This window comes from Belonocnema kinseyi, chromosome 2, assembly GCF_010883055.1.
Source record: "Belonocnema kinseyi isolate 2016_QV_RU_SX_M_011 chromosome 2, B_treatae_v1, whole genome shotgun sequence".
NCBI lineage: Eukaryota > Metazoa > Arthropoda > Insecta > Hymenoptera > Cynipidae > Belonocnema > Belonocnema kinseyi.
In genome coordinates this window covers 9645838-9667092 of record NC_046658.1, presented here as the reverse complement: position 1 = coordinate 9667092, position 21255 = coordinate 9645838, and the positions used below count along the sequence as shown (strand labels likewise).

Below are 21255 nucleotides of genomic sequence, written 5' to 3'. Positions count from 1 at the left end.
GCCTCGTTGTTCATACATTTCTTGCCACACAGGTTCAATTGCCCGAACAATCCTATCATTTAGGATAGCTGTGAATATCTTATAAAGCGTGTTCAGACAATTCACAATTCACAATTCAGACAATTGACAATTCATCTCGTTGATTAAAAATTTGACTATTTTGTTCAAAATGATATTTTAACTGAAAATGCAACTATTTCATTTTTGGTTTAAAATTTATATTTTTCATTTGAAATGAAACTATTTGTACAAAAATTGTCCTTTCTGAGTTGAACATTCCTGTATTTTGTTGAAAATTCGTCTTCTTTGTACTCTCTAAATCTCAATCAGTATATGTCTTATTCAAATCAGCGCATATATACTGCTAAAAGAGTGAAATGTAGCTGCTGATCAGTGAAATTTCACTGAATAACAGCTAATTTTCGCTGCTTTTCCAGCGAATATACGCTTCAAGTCCCTTATTTTATTATTTCTGTAAACCATGAATTATGTATAGTAAGAGGGGGGGGGGGTTGTGCGGTTCATTACAGCTTTGAGGGGGGCCTTGGAGAGAACCGGTAATCTGTTACGTAATTTAAGTATGGCTATGCAAAATAAGAAACGCAGTTTTTTCTTTTTCTCATATTCTCTAATAGTTTCTGCTTATACAAGGAAAGGATCCCATCAGTTGTAGGTGGACCAAACGATTTTGGAGGCTGATAGAATTTTCTTCAAGGATCGAAATATTTTAGTATTATACCATTCGCAATTAAGCCATTATTTGCCTTTCGTGGTGTAGCCGTGAATCACTGAGTGTGGAAGGGAGTAATGTGAGGAAAGGAGGGTAGATCTTTAAGAGTTAAGATTGATCTAGAATAATTCTCGATTTTTACATTCTCGTCAGAGAAGGTATTAGATTTATGTAAAATTGGTTCCTCCAGTTTTTGTATATTGTCCACGTTTTTAGACCCCCTGAATCCGAAAAACAGATTTTTACGATTGTGTTTGAGGCCTAATTAACAATTAAGTTTCTTTTGCGTATGTCAAATATAATTTAAAATACTGTTGCGTACACCTCTCGCTTGAGTAAATACAATATTGTATTCCAGATCTTGAATTTTTCCTAATTTCATTATGCACATTAATGTTACATTTATCTAAACCTTAAAGTAAAAAACGTGATAAATGAAATTTTGTAGAAAATTCGGATCAAATTTAGATAGAAGAATTTAATTCTATCTTCATCGCGAAATACCTTAAAAATGCATTTTTTACGTTTCATTAATATTTAAAAAATATTATGACCCCCCGGACCGGGCAGCTATGCAGGCTCCGAGGCAGGCTTCCCGCTGCGACCAGAAGGCTACTTTCCTCGACTTTCGTGTACCTGCCACGAATGACCCTTTCATTGTTATGAACTTGCAATAACTGAAATTATAAAGACTTAGCTCAACTAAATTTTAATTACCTGAATGAATTTCGTAATATAATTTAAAGAAAATGAAAACAAAGTTTTTGAAAATCGGTTAATATCCGAACTAATAAATGAAATATTTACAAATCTTGTGAATGCAACAAAAGTGCGATAACTCTTGAAGTTATTATCCGATCTTCTTCTACCTTTTTTTAATGTTTATTTGATAATCTAACAAATGTACCGGAACTTATTTAAATTCTATTGATTATTATTTAACCAACTTTTCATGTTTCTCAACCGGCTCTAATTCTCTAAGAACGAAAAGGTCAGCGAAGCAAGCAACCGAGCACGAACGACTAGCGTCCAGTTTCTCACTTGGGTTCCAGTATTGTGAAAAAATTTGAGAGTGGGGCCCCTGCCGCTCCCCAGAAAGTGCATAAAAAGTTTGGGAATCGCTGGATTAGAGTCCCAAATATTTTCTACGCCACAGGCGTAAGGTTGTCTAATCTTACAAGGGGTCGTCCCACCGTGCTCCAGATGCGCTAGTGACTATTTACTTGCAAAATACCGGTGTGTTTTACGCCTTTGGCATATTATAAATTTAGGATGGTTTATATTTATAGAGTCCAATGCCGTTTTCTAAGAACTAGCTTTTTTAAGAGTCCATTAACATTTAAAAAACAAACAAAAATGAACGTTTATAACAAAAAACGAATAGGTAATAGAAACTTTAAAATTACTTAGTTTTATTATTTATTTGTCATGAAAATTATTCCGCTCTATTACAAATCTCTGAGATTATTTATTAGAAACTGGCAACAAGACTCTCTTAATTATTTTTTAAAGTACAAAGAGTTACTATTTCATCTAAAAGTAGCTAATGCCAATTTCTTAATGAAGCTTTACATTCTTGATGTAATAATTACCATACGATTTCATTAAAAATGGTTAATGATATAGCAGGTCAAAATATGTCCATTCAAAAATGTGCACTAACTTATTTAAGTCCAATTCATTTTGACTTAAATTGGCATTATTAAAAGCTGACATTATTAAAACTTAAAATGACATTATAAAAAAAAACGGTTAAATGCCATAGAAATCGGAACAATTTCATAGGTTTCGCAAAGACTTCGCATAGATTTAAAAGATTTTATAAAGTCTTCTATTATTCGACAATTAAGATTTCAAAGATTTTGGGTCGATTTAAGAGACTGCATAAAGACTTCAATCATTTTAAAAAGAATTCATGAAGATTTTATTAATTTAACAAATATCACCGAATATTTCAAAAGTATTTCAAATAATTTGCAAGACTTTTAAAAAATTCACAAAAATGTCAATGATTTCCTAAAGTTTTCAAAGATTTCAGATACCTTTCAAATATTTCACAATGATTTTTAAAGAATTTACCAGTATTTCACAAAGAATTAAATGATTTCCCAAAGAGTTCAAATATTTTAGAAAGATTTCAGGTAGATTTCAAAGATTGAACCAAAGATTTCAATAATTGCTTAATGATTTTGCAAAAATTTTGAGAGAATTCACTAAGATTTTAGAAAGATTTCACAAAATTTTCAATGATTTCCCAATGACTTTAAAGATTTAACAAAGCTTACAAATATTTCGCGAAGATTTAAAATATATTTCAAAGATTGAACAAATAATTCCAATGACGTCCTAATGAATTTGCAAAGATTTCAAACATATCGGAAAGATTTAGTATATGTTTAGAAGATTTCACAGATATTTCTATTATTTTACAAAGACTTCTATTATTTCACAGTTTTCAAAATTCTAAAAAATTTTAAACATTTTGAATAGATTTAAAAAGAATATTTCGCGAAAATAGAATTTACAAAGTTTACAATAATATCTCAAAGATTTTATGAAGAATTCACAAAATTTTCAAATGTTTCGCAAAGGTTTTGGATCAATATAAAAGAATTCGGAAAGGCTTCTATTATTCCACATAGATTCCAGATAGATTTCAAAGATTCAACAAAGCAAGAAAGAATTGAAAGGTTTCTATATCCTACGATCGGATGAGTTTAAGCAAAGGTATTATTATCTTTGGTTTAAGCATTTTATTATCGAGTAGGCAAATCAAGACTTTGGCCCTCCCTGGTCGGTTTGCAAAAGCAATAGAGGTTTAGCAATCCAAGATCTAGGTAGAACAGCCCGCTCGTTATTTAGATCCGGCAACGACATGTCTATTCTGCCGTGATTTGGAAGAACACCGTTAACTGCAAATCGGATAAAGTCAACTGAAGCAATTAACGGTAGGCGGCTCAAGGGCCTTATCCAAAATGCAGTTAACGATGTTCTTCCAAATCAAGGCAGTATTTCTCCCCTATTCGTAAATACATATCAAATACTAAGATTTTTAAATTTTTTTTACGATATTGACTGAGTTCTAATTGACTTTGCTTGAACTTTAAGAAAAATACATATATTAAAAGATTTTTGTATCAGAATCTCTGAAAAAAATGACCAACTTCAATTTCCAAAATTAGACTAATTCAGAGTGATCAGAATCGAATAATGTAATTGAAAAATAATTTATAATTCGAAGCGATTACAATTTTACAATTATAAATTGGTCAAAATTAAAACTTTATTATTTAATGAAATATTAATAATTATTAACCACTTAATTTACTATAAATGTAATATCACATTTGAAATCCTAGGTAAAAATCTTTTCAAATTAGCATTAGTAAGTAATCGTATCGATATTCAGGAAAAGTTCCACGAAAATAATAGTTATATCAATTATTATTAAATTCTTGATAAAAAACCTGCCCGCTTTGCGGGCACATTCTCATCGCGCGCGGCTCGCTTCGCTCGCAACTTTGAGCGCGCCTATGGCACGCGACGGTTGAATCTCGCGCTTCGCGCTCGATAATAGGTTGCTTCGCGCTCGGATATTTATTCTTTGCATTTGGAATGCTTGAAAAAAAACTTAATCAAAAAGATCTCTTTTAGATGGCAGTATTTATATGCGTCTTCATATTCTGAATTGTCTTCTTCAAGTTTCTCAAAGCTCTGTAGGCTTTGTGGTACACATGCTCATCGTGACACTCGCGATCTTGTAGGGCTTCCAAAAAAAAATGTTTTTTTTTTATTTTCGTTTAATTAAAAAAATTTTTGAAAACGCTATAACTGAGAATTTTCTTTTCATCGAAAAAAGTCATTAGGGTAAATTGTTTGTTCTTTTTAATAATATAAATATCCGTGCATAAAATTTTCAAATTCAGAAAAAAGTGGTCTTAAAAATTTTCAAAATGCACTCACTTTTTGAATTTCTATCAAAAATGGCTGGCTCGCGAACTCGTCCTTTCTTTTAGGACCTAAAAAAAGTGTGCCAAAGATGAATTTGATTCGTTCATTTTTCAGAGAGTTATCGTGTTTACGGACGGACGGACGGACAGACAGACAGGCGCCATCGTGAAAACCAGATTTTCGGATTCAGAGGGTCTTGAATCGTGGAGATCCGTTGAAAAAGTGTGATGTCAAATTTCCGACAATTCTAATACTTTCTCAATCATAAATGATGAGAATGTAAAAAAAAATGGTAACTACTGATTCAGATTTTCTTTCAGCTGAACCGAAAGAAGTAGATTTTTAATCTACGATTCTAATTTAAAAAAATATATATAAACAATGAAAATTATGTAAAATATTAATAATATCGATATTGAATAGCTTCTAATATATAGAATCTATTGAATTGAAGATCATACTCTAATTATTACTATATAAACTCCTTATCTTTAAAAACACAATAATGAATTCAAATTTAAATAACATGGATCAAAATAATTAGGTATAATTATTCACACTATTAATTATAAATTAATTAAGAATTATATTATTCTAAGAACTGGAGATAATAAATAAAAAATTATCTTTATTATGACAACATTTTCTAGTTGAGAAAATCATTAAGGCCAAAGCTTAGTTAAATAATTAATTTTAAAGGAGTAGATTTGATACATTTTTCTTAATTTATTATTTTATTGTGTATAATTGTTACCAACTCCGATCTTCTCTACCGACTTTATCAAATTGTACCCTGTTTTACCAAGTGAGTAGCAGGTACGCCACCTTTCATTTTAGTTCCCGAAAAATAACAATAAGGCAAACAGGGCGCGCTTTCGGACCTTTAATTTTAGTTCCCGCAAGGCTAAGACAAACAGGGCGCGCTGCGGTAAGTCGGTCGAAATCAAATACACGGCATAAGCAATGGTCGTTGATTACATATGCAGTTACAAAAACACAGACAGGGCATGTCAATTCTCTCTGCTTTTTGCTACATTTCGCCAAATTTGGGGACACCATCAGCAAGACCTGGCCCTTTGAAAAATCGTTAGGCCTCTAGAATTCTTCTATTATGTCAGAAATGTCAGTAAACAAATAAATTAGCAAATGATTCTAACCGTTCAAATGCTGCCGTCTGCTACCCGCTGCTTTCTATCTTTTGCAAAATTCATATTTGTCGGGGAAATAATCATTTCCTCAACAAATTTTTTTATTTTTCCCGACCGAAAGAAATCTCTGAGTTTTCTTTAGCGAAATAGCTTGGCCCATTTAAGTCTATAAACAAAGTCGATTTGAAACAAAATAATATAATGTTCCTTTTGTATTCGTCACGTACCGAGCGGGCAGAGTTATTTACAGTAGTTGGTCGTGGCTAATCCGCTCTCTCTTTTTAAATTTCTCTTCAAATTATTAACACTTTTTTTTAATTGATGAATGTTCTCATTATACTTATTTATAATTATAACTTATATACTGATATACAATTTTCCATTTGAATTCAAAAATATTGTCCTTTTTGGCGTATCTCATTCCATTTACGAGAAACGTTCTATGAATTCCAATTTTAGGCATTAAAAAAAAAAGTTAGATATCTGAAGTCATCGAAACCCGTAGATTCCGAATTATTATGTTTTAGGCTGTTAACTATAAAATTTAAGAAAATCTACTTCTAAATTTTAATCCTAAAGCTTAACAAAGGACTCTTGAATGTCGGCTACTCTATGGAGATAGCCTCTCTGCTTGTTATTTATGCTCGTATTCTTATTTAAATTTCAGAAAGGATATTTTAAAGCCTTCAGACCATTTAAACGAGCTTCCTCGACCTTTAAAAATATCTACCTGAGTGCCTGCGGAGAATTTCTCTGAGCTTCTTTGGCCTAAAGAATTTTTAGTATATACTCATAGATTCTTTTCGGTAGGGTTCAACATTTTGTTGATCCGAGGATCTCGCAAAACTCCGGATATTCGACAAGTTTTCTTTCTTTCTTTCGCAAATCCCTCGGAAACAATATATATGGAGTCAGTGCAGTACCTATAAAAAAATTCAAAGTCGGATTGAACCAACACCCTTAATTGCAGTAAATAGTAAAAAAATGTTTCGAGGGAGTAGGCCTAAAGGAAAAATGTGTGACCAATTGTCCTACAAATTCATAAAAGTTAGGAAAGGAGAAAATGCTGCTTTTTCCAAATCTGATTCACGTAAGTGTATAATCTATCATTCTAGATTTTTCAAAGTATTATGTTTATCGATCTTTTTATATTATTCTTATTCGTTTAGTAAATCTCGGCCCAATTACGAATATTTAACAATTGTTTAAATTTGGATCAATGTTAGAGCAGTTTGGAGTTATAATTACTGAGACCCTGCATAGTTCCATATATAATATTATGCAATGTGATTTATAATAATAATTGTTATCGAAAGAATCAAACGACACTGTGAAAGTTTTGTGTCCTCCCTTCCGCTCGAAAAACAAATCTTTACATGGGATTAGATTATGATTTTGGGTATTTCTTCTCAGTTCAGGCATAACTATTATTTTCAATTACTATAACGCATTCGATAAATTATTAATAATTATTATATTTCAAAAGTGAGGTTATGTACTACTCAAAACTAATGAAACTGGTTTTGCAAGTCAGCCATATTGAAAACGTAATTTACATGAGTTTTCTACTGTTTTCGACGTATATTGCGCCAAAAGCGTAATATACGTAGAAAATACTCGAGTTACGCGTAACTGACCAACCATGGTTATGTTCCAAGTAACAATGAGCAGTTTATTTAATAGTGCCATACGTTTGAGTAATTTTATTTTCTTTAAAATTATTAGGAAACTTACAATTAATTACTGTTTTTGTAAAGTTCACCTCCTAAGCACTTTTTTTATATCATTTTCTTTATGGTCAAGCGACTTACCCATTGGGCAGGAAATTTAAGAACGTAATAGGAACGTCCTAAAAACGTTTCTTGGACTTACAAGTCAAAATACGTTATTTAAACGTTTTAAAAATGGTCCTTAGACCAAATAATGTTCTAAAAACGCTTCATGATCTAAATGCGTCTTTAAAACGTCTCTGGAACATTGTATGTTTATCGAATGTTACATAAACTGACATAGGGCATTTTTAAACCGTTCTAACGATGTCCTTTAACGTTTGTGCCCACTGGTTAGCCCCACGTTGTGGGGAGAAGTCTCGCACACTCCCAGGGATGATAAATAGTTCTCTATGAATTAAATGTATGTTTCTGCTTCATATTACAAAAAAGAAGGCCAAATAGAGCTTATATATGTAGAGTATCAAGTCTGAATTTAAATTTCTTGTTTGCACTTTAAAGTGAAACCGAAAAAAATGAGCCAACTAGAACCATTTTCCGGTATCTTACTTTGTTTTTGTTTTCAAACTCTTTTTTATGTTATTCTCATATCAGTTTAACTTCAGCTATTCATTCAAGAAATTTATAAAATTACTGAAAGATATTATCTGCATAAACAAAAATTTGTTAGATGTTGTTTTTGTAAAAATGAGTCTATACTTTAAACCTATACCGTTGAGAAACATGCGCGTGTAAATCAATTATACATCAGTTTTCTAAATATCTTACAAAATAATTTTTAATCTTTGAACGCAAAAGATTTATTTGTGTAAATAGTAATTTGGAGAAACCTATTCGTGAGGGAAATGTTTTTTTTTAATTAATTTAAGGCCTTGTCGTTAATACATTACTTTATAATTGGTATACATGTTTTGTATCATTTCGTCATCATACCAATGCAAAATAAAGCAATTTAATCGGTAGTAATAACATCACATTATATGAAAGCATTACGTACATTATACAATTCGTGAGGAAGCAAAGAAAACTTATTCATTGGAAAAATTGTGGAAATAATTCATTAAGTTCAGAGTGTCTCGATTTATTAACATTATCTCACAAAGTATATTCGTTCCAAATGCTGACAGCTCAGCAGTTAGGGTTAATAAGCAGAACGGATGTCGTGCACTTTATTTTCACAAGGAATCAAATTGAAATGAATTACGGAAGTTCCATCGATAAGTGACATCGTCAGTAGACCTTAGCATGGTCAATTGTTCGTTATCTCACAAATTGATTACTTAAGTAATCAGGGGGGGGGGTATGATATCGGCTTAGAGCTGTATTATTTTAATGACAATAGAGTCCGACCACACGGGCTAGTGTCCCGTGGTAAGGGAATTTGAGGTCTAATAATCGACTGGATACAGCGCTGATATGTTTGATGAACGTTACATAATAGAAGTGGTACCAAGGCTGACAAAGAGCGCGGGGAAGCGACGCTTGCGCTTGATGCCTTCCCTACATAAGTGCCGTAACAAGCTAGGAACAAGTTAGTACCACAGTTCGTGTTATCGCAGGTTCTAGTTGTGTATTTGTCAGTGTAGTCGCCAGATTTCGAACAAGCTGTCGAAGCGTAGGTGCACATTACAAGAGAAAAGGGAAGCGGGAACTACTAACAGGTGTGACTTTATTTACTCAATCATACGTCTAAAATAACACAATATGTATAAAATAATGATTCAACCTTTAAAGTAATAACAAATGTATGGACACTCACATTTGTCTCTAGTTTATATTTTGTACTTTTTGTTTTACATTCTGTCGATACTAATTAGATAGATTTGTTGATACTCAGCAAAAGTTAGATAAGTAATATTTAAAGTAGTTACAAATATCAAAATTTTATGGAAGGGGTATTAGATAACATACAGGAAAAGTCTGATTCTGAATTCAAATTACTCGTGTTTTCACGGTTACATAGGAAAAACTACGGAAACCATTTTTTGTATGGCGAATTAAAAAAAAAAATCATCATCAGGGTCAGTCGAGAACGCAAATTATTTGATTTCCAGTTCCAACCTAATGGCAAACTTCTTTAAAATCGATTAATGTCATGAGATTTGCCTCAAGGCCGAAATAAAATGGAAATCCATTTCTTCGAATGCAAAGTACTATGGGTGTGTTGACTGTGGGTATATATATATGTGTGTGTGTGCTTTATAAGTTTTTTGATTTAGTGTCATTGGAGTCCGTGAATGATGAAGTTTTGCTAGAGAAATCAAATCTTCATAATTTTTCGACCCCTAAAGCCATTAATCCAAAAAACTTGATAAGTACTGGTGAGGCTTGAACAAAGCGTGAAAGAAATAAAAATTAATCCGTTTCACATTTTTCTCAAGTATTTAGGTATTCAAGTATTCAAGTATTGAATTATTCAGATATTTTCAAGGGTTCATTCAAAAAGTATGTGATTAGTTCAATACAATGGAAAAAACATTACTAAGGCGGGGGGGGGGGGGGGGGGGGGCTAAATTCCATTAAAAAAGTTTTACGTAATTTCTGAATGGCCCCTACCAAAAATTTTATTTTCATGAAATCGGAGACTCCATGAAGAGGACTATTAATTCGTATTGTTAGAAAGCCTAGAAATCGGTGACATAATTTTCATAAAACCATAAACATGGATAAAAAACTATATCCATAAGCATTTTTTTGAGCAAAACGTATACCTAAAAAACCTGATATAATTAACCAATCTACCTCATAATCTTATCAGACTTGGAAATCATTTGAAGCTGCATTTCACTTAAGTTTAATAAACATAGCTCTATTACTTTGTGTGTTCCTGGGCTTAAATTAGATCTGAAAATTTGAAAAAAATCAGTTAAAATGTACGTAACTACAAACCTCACGCTCTACAAATAAGATCATATTTTGATGTTGAACTATTCTAAAAGGCGGATATTCGTTGTTAATTCAGAAAATTAATGTACACACTATTGGAGTTCGAAGTTACTATTTCTTTTCAAATAATTAATACGATACTTTCACTATGAAAAACAATTATAGCATAAATCAATCACTCTACTGTCGTGTCAATTAAGAAAACGGGTAGCTACATTTTTATGAAATTCAAGATAGCCGTGTGGAAAAATTTCGGGGCGCTGGCCAGACCGTCTTGTGTCTGGTCAGACACTGGACAGACGGTCTAATAGCGCCGCTGGCCAGAAGTGTAACTCCTAAACCATGAGATGGACTAGATTAGACGCCGCTGATCAGCTCGTCCAGAATAGACGAGCTGATCAGACGCTGACCAGACGTGTAACGCTTTTACCACGCGATGGTCTAGATTGGACCGTACAGAAAGAAGAGGGAAAAAAGTATCAGAACTTCACAGATAGTACACTACCTTTTAAATCAGAATTTCAATATGCTCTAAAAAAAATTTCAAGTTAAAATATTCAGTAGTTTATTTTTTATGACAGTTTTCGTCACTGGGGTAAAAACTTATCCCGGTGTGGCAAGTATGTTATTCTATAGATGCGTGGCAAGCAAGGATTACATTGAAATGTTTCAGTTCAAGATTTATCATTTATTCGTTCTTTTTTGTTGAAAATAAATTTAGTTTACTTCAAGTTCAACTATTATATAATAATGATCACAAAATAGCAGGCAATTCACGATGTTAGCCCTAAGTACGGCCGTCCTACGGACGCTGAGTGATACGCGACAATTAACATAACCTACAAAATCATTTATAGATATCGTTTTTTTATCAAGTTTTAAATACTATTACATGGATTCTTTCCTCATTGTGTTGGGTGATTTCAAAGCAGAATATTTTGACTGCTGTGTTGATAACAAAATAGTAGACAATTCACGACATTAGTCATAAGTTTGGCCATCCTACGGACGCAGAGGTATAGGCCACAATTAACACAACATAAAATTTTTCTCAAATCATTTTTGTCCATCTTCGTTTTTATTAAAAATGTGGCTAGAAATAGATTCAGTACGATGTAAAGACATATATAAAATCTTCCTCTCTGGTCTTTTGTAGGTTAGGTTGCAATTTGAGAAAGCATCAATTAATCTTATCTCATATAAGTGGATATTATATTGCTCAACAATGATCAAAAAAACAGTGTGTATACAAACCTAGAAATGTGTCAATCTGACTTCAACACAAAACTTTCCTGCAAACTTTAATATTCTTTTAGGTTTTCCCAATCATTTCTGTCTGCTGAGGATTACACCATACACTGTCACGATAGCACTTCCTATTTTCAACCGAGACCGTCTGAGAGGGGTCCAGCCAGACCGCTTCGATGAATCTTTGAAATTTTTGCAATCGAGTCCGTCTAAGAGGGCCAAGGCCAGCACCCTATCAGACCGTCTTAAGTAGACTGTCTAGATTCGGTCTAGCCAGTCGATCTCTCTACATAAGACTGCCACGAAATTTTTCCACACGGGAAATTTTAATAAAATAATGATACCTAAGCTTTTAATCAAGAATTTTATTTCGCCTGCATCTGCAAAACTTCTGGTTATACAGAATAGGAGACCTGTAACTAGTAATACAGAAAAACAAAAATCTGCAAATACTTAAGCTCGTGCAGAACATCGTAATTTGTTTAAAGATACACTCGTTTCTTTCTTGGCTTACGAAAAAATACATTTGCGCCTATTTTTCAGTTCGAATCTGAATTTGGTTAACGATTTTCTTGTTTACACTGCTATGGAAAGCCGTTTTGATTTGAACAGACAAGAAATGCAACTCGTCTATTTAAAAATAAATTTTTTTAAAACATTCTTTTTATGTTTAGACATAAAAAAATGAATTAAAATTAAGGTTTATGATAAAATAAATTGTGAATTCATGGAGAGGATAGGAGAATCATGGTCATTATTATTATATCTAGACATAAATTTAATTAATTTATTTTATGCTTTAACATAATAATATTACTTTTCGTATGACAAGTGCTAAAATTGTTGTCATCTATTTTCCAAACAATTATTGTCATGCTTTAGGAAAATCTGAAAGAATTCAGCTTATTTTCTTTACGGAATATTAATATGACGTCTAGCAGTTGACAATTATTTACATGCCTAGGTATAATTTTAAATAGCTTCATTATTATCATGTTGGAATTTTGAAAAGAATAAGTTTATTTTTCATTATTTAATACGACACCACGTTTTTTTCTGCTTTCCAATTTTAATACACAATTATTTCCAGCATGTTAAAGAATAATTTTAATTCTTTATATATTATTAGCACTCTAGTTCATTTTTATTATGCCTTAGCCTATTTTGAACTCGTTGCATTTCCATTATGTTAAAGCATAATTTTCATTATTTTCATTTTTATTATCCTTTAGCCTAGTTTGACCTCGTTGCATTTCCATTATGTCAAACCATAATTTGAATTCCATTAGTCGCGGCGAGTACTAACAGATGGCGCGACAGTAGTTTTAGAGGACCGTCATTTCAGAGTTCCAATGGAGTTTCCTGACCTTGGAGTGTCCTCCCACCATTAGGTATTTCATGTGGACATTTCCCTGGGCAAGATTTGGCAATATGGTGGTAAAATTCGGCGTTAAATATCATAAAATTATTATTATTTGGAGGTCGGCACTCCAAAAGGTACTAAGGGATATTTGAAAGAAAATGGATTTATAGGCACAAAAAGTAGATAAAAATCAATTACGCATCCTGTTCAAAGAATTTGCTCAAAAGCGCATTTTTTATTATAGTAATAAAAAGTTGGTGTGCCGCAACATGTCAACGGACATGTGCTTAGCAGCGTATTCTTTCAATTTTTGTAATTTTCTGACCTTTTACAAGTAATACTTCTCTTCTTCAGCTATTGTTAATAATTAAACTAAGATAATTAAATTTCCAACATAAAATATCAGTCCCGTCCTAACCCAAAATTTGAAAACTTTAAATTATTTGTTTTTTTTTCATCACGAAGTTTTTGTAATGTAACTAGTTTGTTTTTTATTCACCAATAAAATTTATGTCAGTAATGTCAAATTTAATATAAAAATTATCACATTTCATTACTTTCAAGAGCAAAAAAGCGTCAAATAGTCTAATACACCGTGACACCGTCACACACAAATTTAATTTCCTCCGAACTGAACGACTTTTTTGGGTAAAAAATTATGAATTCTCATCCAGCATCCCCATACCTGGACTGTATATTTTTATTTTTGTAAAAAGTCATATATTCTACTTTTAATCGCTATCTCACACCGATTTTCTTGGCACTGCGGTTAATGTTTTTACTTTAAACTTTATTTATTCATATTCACAAGCTCAATATCTCGGTAGCATGTTTTTTATTCTTTTTTTAAACTTAAAATTGATTTTTTTATCCCAATCCGCATTCGTGCCCGCTCCAATTTTTGGTTAGTGTGAGTTTCAGATTGTTAACTTCCACATCTACTTTCTCTAAACTGGCTAACTTTTTCCGACCAAACTTTTTTGACCTCAAGTGAGAAATACTTTAACTCGCGAGTGCACTTTTGTTTTCTCTTGACATTGTGACTGTAATTTTACAAAATGTTTATTCACTCTCCTGTAAAGTTACCAAAATATCCCTTAACACTTTTTGTACAGCAAAACTTCAATTTCAAGTTCAGAGTGCCAACTTAACACTAGAAATTGAGATATTTAAGAACAGTCTAATACTAAAAATGAAGTTAACATTTTTAAATTCAAGCATATATAAGATTCCTTGATCGAAACAAATTAACTGACCCATATTACCAATACACTTTCTTGAATAGTAAGAGAGTTATCAACATATATAATATTTGAAAAATGGGGTGTCCATAGTAAAACTCTTTTCAATAACACAACACTTTCCGATATAATTTAACATTTAAACAACTGCCAGCGATTTTTACATCCGTTGACAAAAATTCTCTAAGGGGTGAATTTGTTGAGTAAATCGGGTTCGAAACTAAAAAAAAACGAGTTTATGGAGACCCTTTGGAAGCACTGACAACAAGTTATTTTAAAACAAAATCCTTACAAAAATTGCAATTGAAATGAATTTGACATTTTGTGCAACTTCAAATCATACAATCGGTCGCTGATGAAATATGTTCTTTAACAGATGTACACGTTTTCAGACCGTCTGAACCCGTAAAATAGGTTTTTACGAAGCTCTCCGTCTGTATGGCTGCAATTATGTATGTATCATTATGTATTACGTATGTATGTATATCCCTACGAGTTTTTGCAAACGTAACAATCTACACACAAAATCAATACACAAAAGTTATTTACCAAGAAAAAAACTCAATATTGCTTGTATTTGGTTTTTGATAGAATATGCAGTTTTTGTTCCAATCATGAAAAGTAACATTAAAAACAAAAAATTAAATTTTTGCAAAAAGTACGCAACGCTCGTAAGTTTGAGCACGCCTAGCACGCGCGTCTATAAGATTTCGCGCTTTGCTCTCGCATATTTATTCTTTGCACTTTTATTAAATGTGTATAGTTTAAGATTAGGTTACTTAAAGCTTTTTAGGCTTTGCGGTACATATTATTATTGTAACACTCGCACTGCGCGCTCGATTTTAGACAAAAATTGGTGAATGTATATTTTCTGAATTACCTTACAATAAAAGGCGGCAAATCTTTTTTGAACATTCTTCTCCATCTCGCGTTGTTATGCTACAAATAGGATTTTTGTGCTCATTTTCATGGATAAAACAGCTGCGATTCCTCCAAAAACTTTTCCGCATATTTTTCGTCGTTCATTGGCTCGAAATTTGAATTTTCAATTTTATACATAGTACTTTTTATTAATGAAACCAAAATGACGAGACCTATTGAAACATTGTTGAAAGAAATTGTTTAGGAATTTTCAAAAGCACTATAATTGCTTTTTAAGACTTTTTTCGTGTTTTGCATCGTTTGGTTCGAAATTTGAATGTTGTAGTAAAAAAGTGATTCTTAAAAAGTTTGTAGATGTAATTTAGGTGCATAATTTTTGTTTTTAACTTATGTCGTTTTTCAGAAATTTAATTTTTCTTCTTTTCAAGATCTTTTTTTTATTTTTCATGGTTTGACTAAAAAATTGAATTTTTCATTATTTTGCGTGCGCTCAAAAATTGAATTTCTGATTTGTCAAGATAATCCAAAAAGTTATTATAATAATCTTGTTAGACTTACAAAAATTAGCGTTTTTCTTCTACTGACTTTTTTTCATTTACGACTTTTAAAATGATGAGTTTGATTTTTATTGAATAGCAGAATATCCAGAGAGAAATACCATTGGGTAAATATCCACATTGCCTTTTCTAAAGAAATTACACTTATTCACAGAAAAATGGCATTGCGATACATTTTTTTAAAATACTACACAATTGATGTAGTGTAATAGATCATTTTTACTGCAGAAGACCATTCACAAGATACTATACGTATTTATATACGTTTTTAAAAAATATTTTGTCTTCTTCACAGAAAAAAAGGGCATTGTGATACATTTTTTTTAAATACTACACAATTGATGTAGTATAATAGATCGTTATTACTGCAAAAGACCATTCACAAGATACTAGCACTTGATTTCTTTGGAAAAGACGAAATATCTCTCTTGGAAAATAGCCATGTTAGGAATTTGTTCAATACGTATTTATATACGTTTTTGTTTAATATTTCACTACTTCACAGAAAAAGGGCATTGTGATACTTTTTTTTTAAGAATGCACAATTGCTGTAGTATAATAGATCATTATTACTGCAGAAAACCATTCGCAAGATACTAGCACTTGATTTCTTTGGAAAAAACGAAATATCTCTCTTAGAAAATAGCCATGTTAGGAATTTGTTCAATACGCATATTTATAAACGTTTTCGTTTAATATTTCACTTATTCACAGAAAAAGGGCATTGCGATACACTTTTTTTAAATACTACACATGTCCTGTAGTGTAATAGACCATCATTACTGCAGAAGACCATTCACAAGATACTACAATAGAATCCGGAGAACTATTTGAATCAAGAATAAATTTACTCTAAGCAAAAAAATATTTAATTCATTTGTTCCATTATAGTCATTTGCATAAAGTTTAATAAAATATTGAATTAAGAATATTATATTCTCATGATAAGTAACTAAAACTCTAACACAATGTTTCTTGATCCAATTAAATTCATGTACTTATTTTGACCACTATTTTAATTGAAACAATGTTCATGTTCTTGAGACGAGAAAATGAATGTATTTAGCGAAGAAATAATTTCTCTTACAATAATGCTTGAATATTTTCCTTCAAACAATTATTAATTTGAAATGAACGTCAGATTTACTTCGACGATATCTATGTTATTAAGATAGAAGCACATCAGTTTCTTCAACATAAGAAATGTAGACTTGATACAATAGACATCGCTCATATACTATGAAAATTAATATATTGGTCTAAATTAATTTACCACTTACTGCATAAGTATCTTATTAAATATAATAATCAACAAGTTGTCATGGTATGAAGTTGGTTCTCTTCGCCGCTAACAATTATTTTGATACTGCATCTACAATTTTTTTCGCTGATTATTTGTATATATGAATCTACTTAAAATTAAACCATTTCGAATTTTTTTTAACCGTGATACATTTTTGTAAATCGGAAAATAACTGGGAATTTTTTCCTTGATTAAAACGGCCACCCTGAAGTTATTTGCATGTAGTGTTCAAAGTAACAAAAAATCATCCAAACTTGCAAATAAAAATGAATATTCCTGCTAAATACAGGAATTCTTCATTCAATAAGAAAATATTACTTTTTGGATTCGGCTAGTTAAAAATTGATTTTTAAAAAGTTAAAAATTACGTTATGTGAACCTTATTTAATTTAAATTAGAGTTGGAACATATAATTCTATTTTGTTTATAAACAATTTTCGTTTTCGATAATAGCAATTTGAAAATCACAAAAATGGCAAAATTCATAAAAGTTAAAAGTAAAAAAATAGTTTTGAAAATATAAAATGATCGTGTGTTATTTCAATTTAAACTGAATAAGTTTTAGGCAACAGATTTTTAACTTTAAATTAATTTTTCCTTGATGAAACCAAATTCCTTTATTAAGCAGGATTTTTAAAAATAATTTTTAATTTTATATTTGTACTTGCTGTCTGAAACAGTTAATATCTTATTTTATATTTTTATGTTATTAATTGGCAATGCAATGCATTCCGCGTACTGTAGAGCGCATATAATATTGCTGTTTTAAATAATTAAGTATAGATTTAGGTTCTTTTGAATAAAATTAACAAAGTTAAGTTTTTAGTCAAAGAATTCATTAATCATAGAAAATGTCTTGGGTTACAAATGGTTAACATTTTGGAAATCACCCATATACATACATAATTCTTTTTTATTATGTAAATAATAAAAAGCAAATATATGCAGTATAAATCAAAGTTAAGAGCTTTAAAAAATTCTTAAAAATACAATTAGTACATTTTCTTGATAAATAATGTTATGCGTTTTTCAAGAAAAATATTTAAAAAAGAAGTCAATAAAAGTTTTAAAAAGTTTATTAAGAATGCATTTCATTTTATAAAAGAACAATTAAAAAATTGACCATTAAAAATTTTATGAATAAAATAATTGAGAATGCAAGGAGGAAGCAAACAAATATTTTTCTTCCGATTACAGAATTCTTGTTTCTTCTGATTTCGAAGTATTTTATATTAGAACGAAAAATAAAGTATCGAGTACTTTTTTTAATAGGTAATATTTAAACTAGCGATCAATTTTTTCTGCATATTTTAAATTATTTGTTAGGAATTGTTATCTTAAATTCAAAATTGAGTTAAAAAGTATTATACAATAATTAAATAAATCGAAAAATGTGCGTTTTACAAAGGTTTACATGCTTCAGATAGTTTTTAAGCGGATTAAATTTTAAAGTGAATATTTTAAGTGAAGTTCAATTATTTTTTGCATATTTTCAATTGTTGTTTTAGGAAAGCAATTCCATATTTAAATCTTTGTAAAAAACGTATGAGAAAAAAATTCGAAAAATTGAAAACTGTGCGGGTTATGCAAATTTTCGTATAGCAGAAAATTATTTTTTGTCATTGATGTTACTAAAGCATTTTTGTACTTGCAACTTTTCTTCATCATTTTCAACTTTTAGGTTGTCTTTAAGCGTCTTAAATATTTGAAAACAACAAGTATTATATGCCTTGTTAAATAAGTGAAACTTACTTCGCTTTTTCACCTATTTTAAATTATTGTTTAAGCAATGTTATTTTGAATTAAAAATGGAGTAAGAGAGTATTATATACAATAAAAGAGTTGTATAAGTTGAAAATTGCGCATTTTATGGAGAATTTTTGTTTATTGTTCATTACTTTTAGATATTTTATAACATTTTTAAATATCTTAAGAAAAAAAGTATCGAGCCTTTATTGAAACAAGTAAAATTCAGTTTTAACATTTTTCTAAATAAAGAATGCTATATTAAAGTTGAGTTCAACAACTTTCAGTTTGAAGTTGATTGAGGCTCAACATATGACTTGTACGACCCTGCCTTGAAATTCTTACCCGAAAATTTTTCACCGAGATCCAATTGCTTCGATAGCGAAGTCGGTAGAGCGCGCGGTTAGGACACACACTAGTTTTGGGAAGTTTAGGTTAGGGTTCAATCCTCGGCGACTGCGATTTTTCAAAGCGTCTAGGCGTACGATTATATGTGTAAGTAACAGTCTGCGCGAATTACGTATTTTAATAATTTAAAAAATGAAGATCATACAACAATAATTTCGAAAACAATTTTTTTTCGTTTAAAAATAGTGTTCAGTTGAGGCACTAGTCTATTGCTCCGACACTTCATATTCTTAGATTAAGAAAATATATTCTTGAAGTATATCAGAAATGATTTCTTGGAAGTAAAATATGTTCTGCATTTGAATACATCTCTATAAATAAAGTTTTAAAACAATAAAGTTTTCGAATAATAAAATGCGATATTCTATCTAAGAATACGTTTTCTCAGATTAAGAAAATGTACGCTTGTTCCAAGCATACGGTAGCAAGTATTTATTTATTTGGAACACACTCATATTCTATCCTCTCCATTCGTACCTGCGATTGACTTGAATCAAGTAACATTTACTTGATTCAAGAACAATTTTTTTTCAGTGTATTGTCAGACATACTTTAATATTACTAGTAGAGAAGATATAACTTTCCTTCACTAATTTTTTTACCTTAAAAAAAATTAATGCATAAATTTCGATTAAAAATAATGAATAATAAAGTGTTTATTTCGATTTGATGTTAAGAGTTTTAAAAAGTGGAAACTCTGATATCTTGCTTTTCTTCATTTTAAAAACGTGTTATCGTTTCAGTTAGAACTAACAAACGTCTTATCAGACGTTGATCACGATCAGCTAAGTACATTCCATAATTTTTATATGTTGACTCAAATTCAGTATTAATAAAAAACCCATGGCAGCATACTAGGCGTAAAACGCAGAATGTCAAATCACTAGATATTTTAATCCAATGTTTTTTTTTTGCGCAAAGATAGACGCAGAAGTGGGACGCGACCCTAACGGTAGGTATCCACTACCCATGTTGAAATGAACCACTGGCTTAGTACTGGCTCAGTACACATTTCCTGAGGCCCAATACCCGGCACCTGTACTGGGCCCGTACTGGCTTGTAATACTCCGCTGTACTGGCTCCGGACTGGTAAACCGCTGGCGTACGATAATGCTGAAGTTAATTTTAAAAATGATAAAGAATCATTTAATTGTTTTTAGGACCATCCTTTCATAATGCGATTGCATATCGCCCGAGTATTATTTATATTTGCAAAAGTGTCCACTTCAGACTTTTTCTTTAATTCTATTACCCACTCTTGCCATACTACAAAGATATAACAAAAAAAGTATTTAACAAATAAATAATAACTGATTGTCAGTATTTTTTCTGTAAATGTTCATGGTCCTGCTTAGAATGAATACATATGTTACATTTAAAAAATGTTATTACAAATAAATATTCAATGACCATCCGCCAGTACTGGGCGTATTGCTGATTATCTTTTCTGGTGACCAGAACTGTACCAGTACTGCGCCGGTGGTGAATTCCGGCGGACAACTGAATTATCCACCTAGGGAGACAAAAAGAAAAAAAAAAAATATATATATATATATATATATAAATTTCTAGATTATCTAGGCATTTTGGTATGCTTCATTGTCAACCCTGGCGGAACAAAGAAACCGAATGGAGCCTCTACAAAGTACCCGTAAAGACTTCACTGTGTCCCCATTCGGTTCCTTTTTTAAAAAAACTCGAAAAACAGCAAAATCAACTAGCAGTCAACAGGCATTATACGTCTGATATTTTTTCAAAATTTTTACTGTTGCAAAAAAAACTATTGCGATTATTCCGTGACCTTCTATAAGGAATTTTTTAGCAGAACCCGAATTTCAACAATTTGAAAGTTGATTTTGCTGTTTTTTCGAGTTTTTAAAAAAGGAACCGAATGGGGTCTTTACAGGTACTTTGTAGAGGCTCCATTCGGTTCTTTCAGTCCACCAGGGAACCCAGGTGAAAAAGTTATATATACTTTATATATGATTGATAAAACACTAATATCTTTTATTTCTTTCATACAGAAAAATCTATCAAACCGAGAAAAGGCATAATTGTCTTG

The 21255-nt window shown here is 31.0% G+C and overlaps 1 protein-coding gene across 1 annotated transcript in view; it reads left to right on the top strand.

Moving 5' to 3' along the window:
• Nucleotides 1-9007: 9007 nt before the first annotated feature.
• Nucleotides 9008-21255, top strand: part of LOC117167456 (glutamine synthetase 2 cytoplasmic-like) — a 168604-nt gene continuing 156356 nt past the window's right edge. The window contains exon 1 of the mRNA XM_033352411.1: nucleotides 9008-9220. The gene's annotated coding sequence lies outside the window, so the exon portion shown is untranslated. The remainder of the gene's footprint in view (nucleotides 9221-21255) is intronic.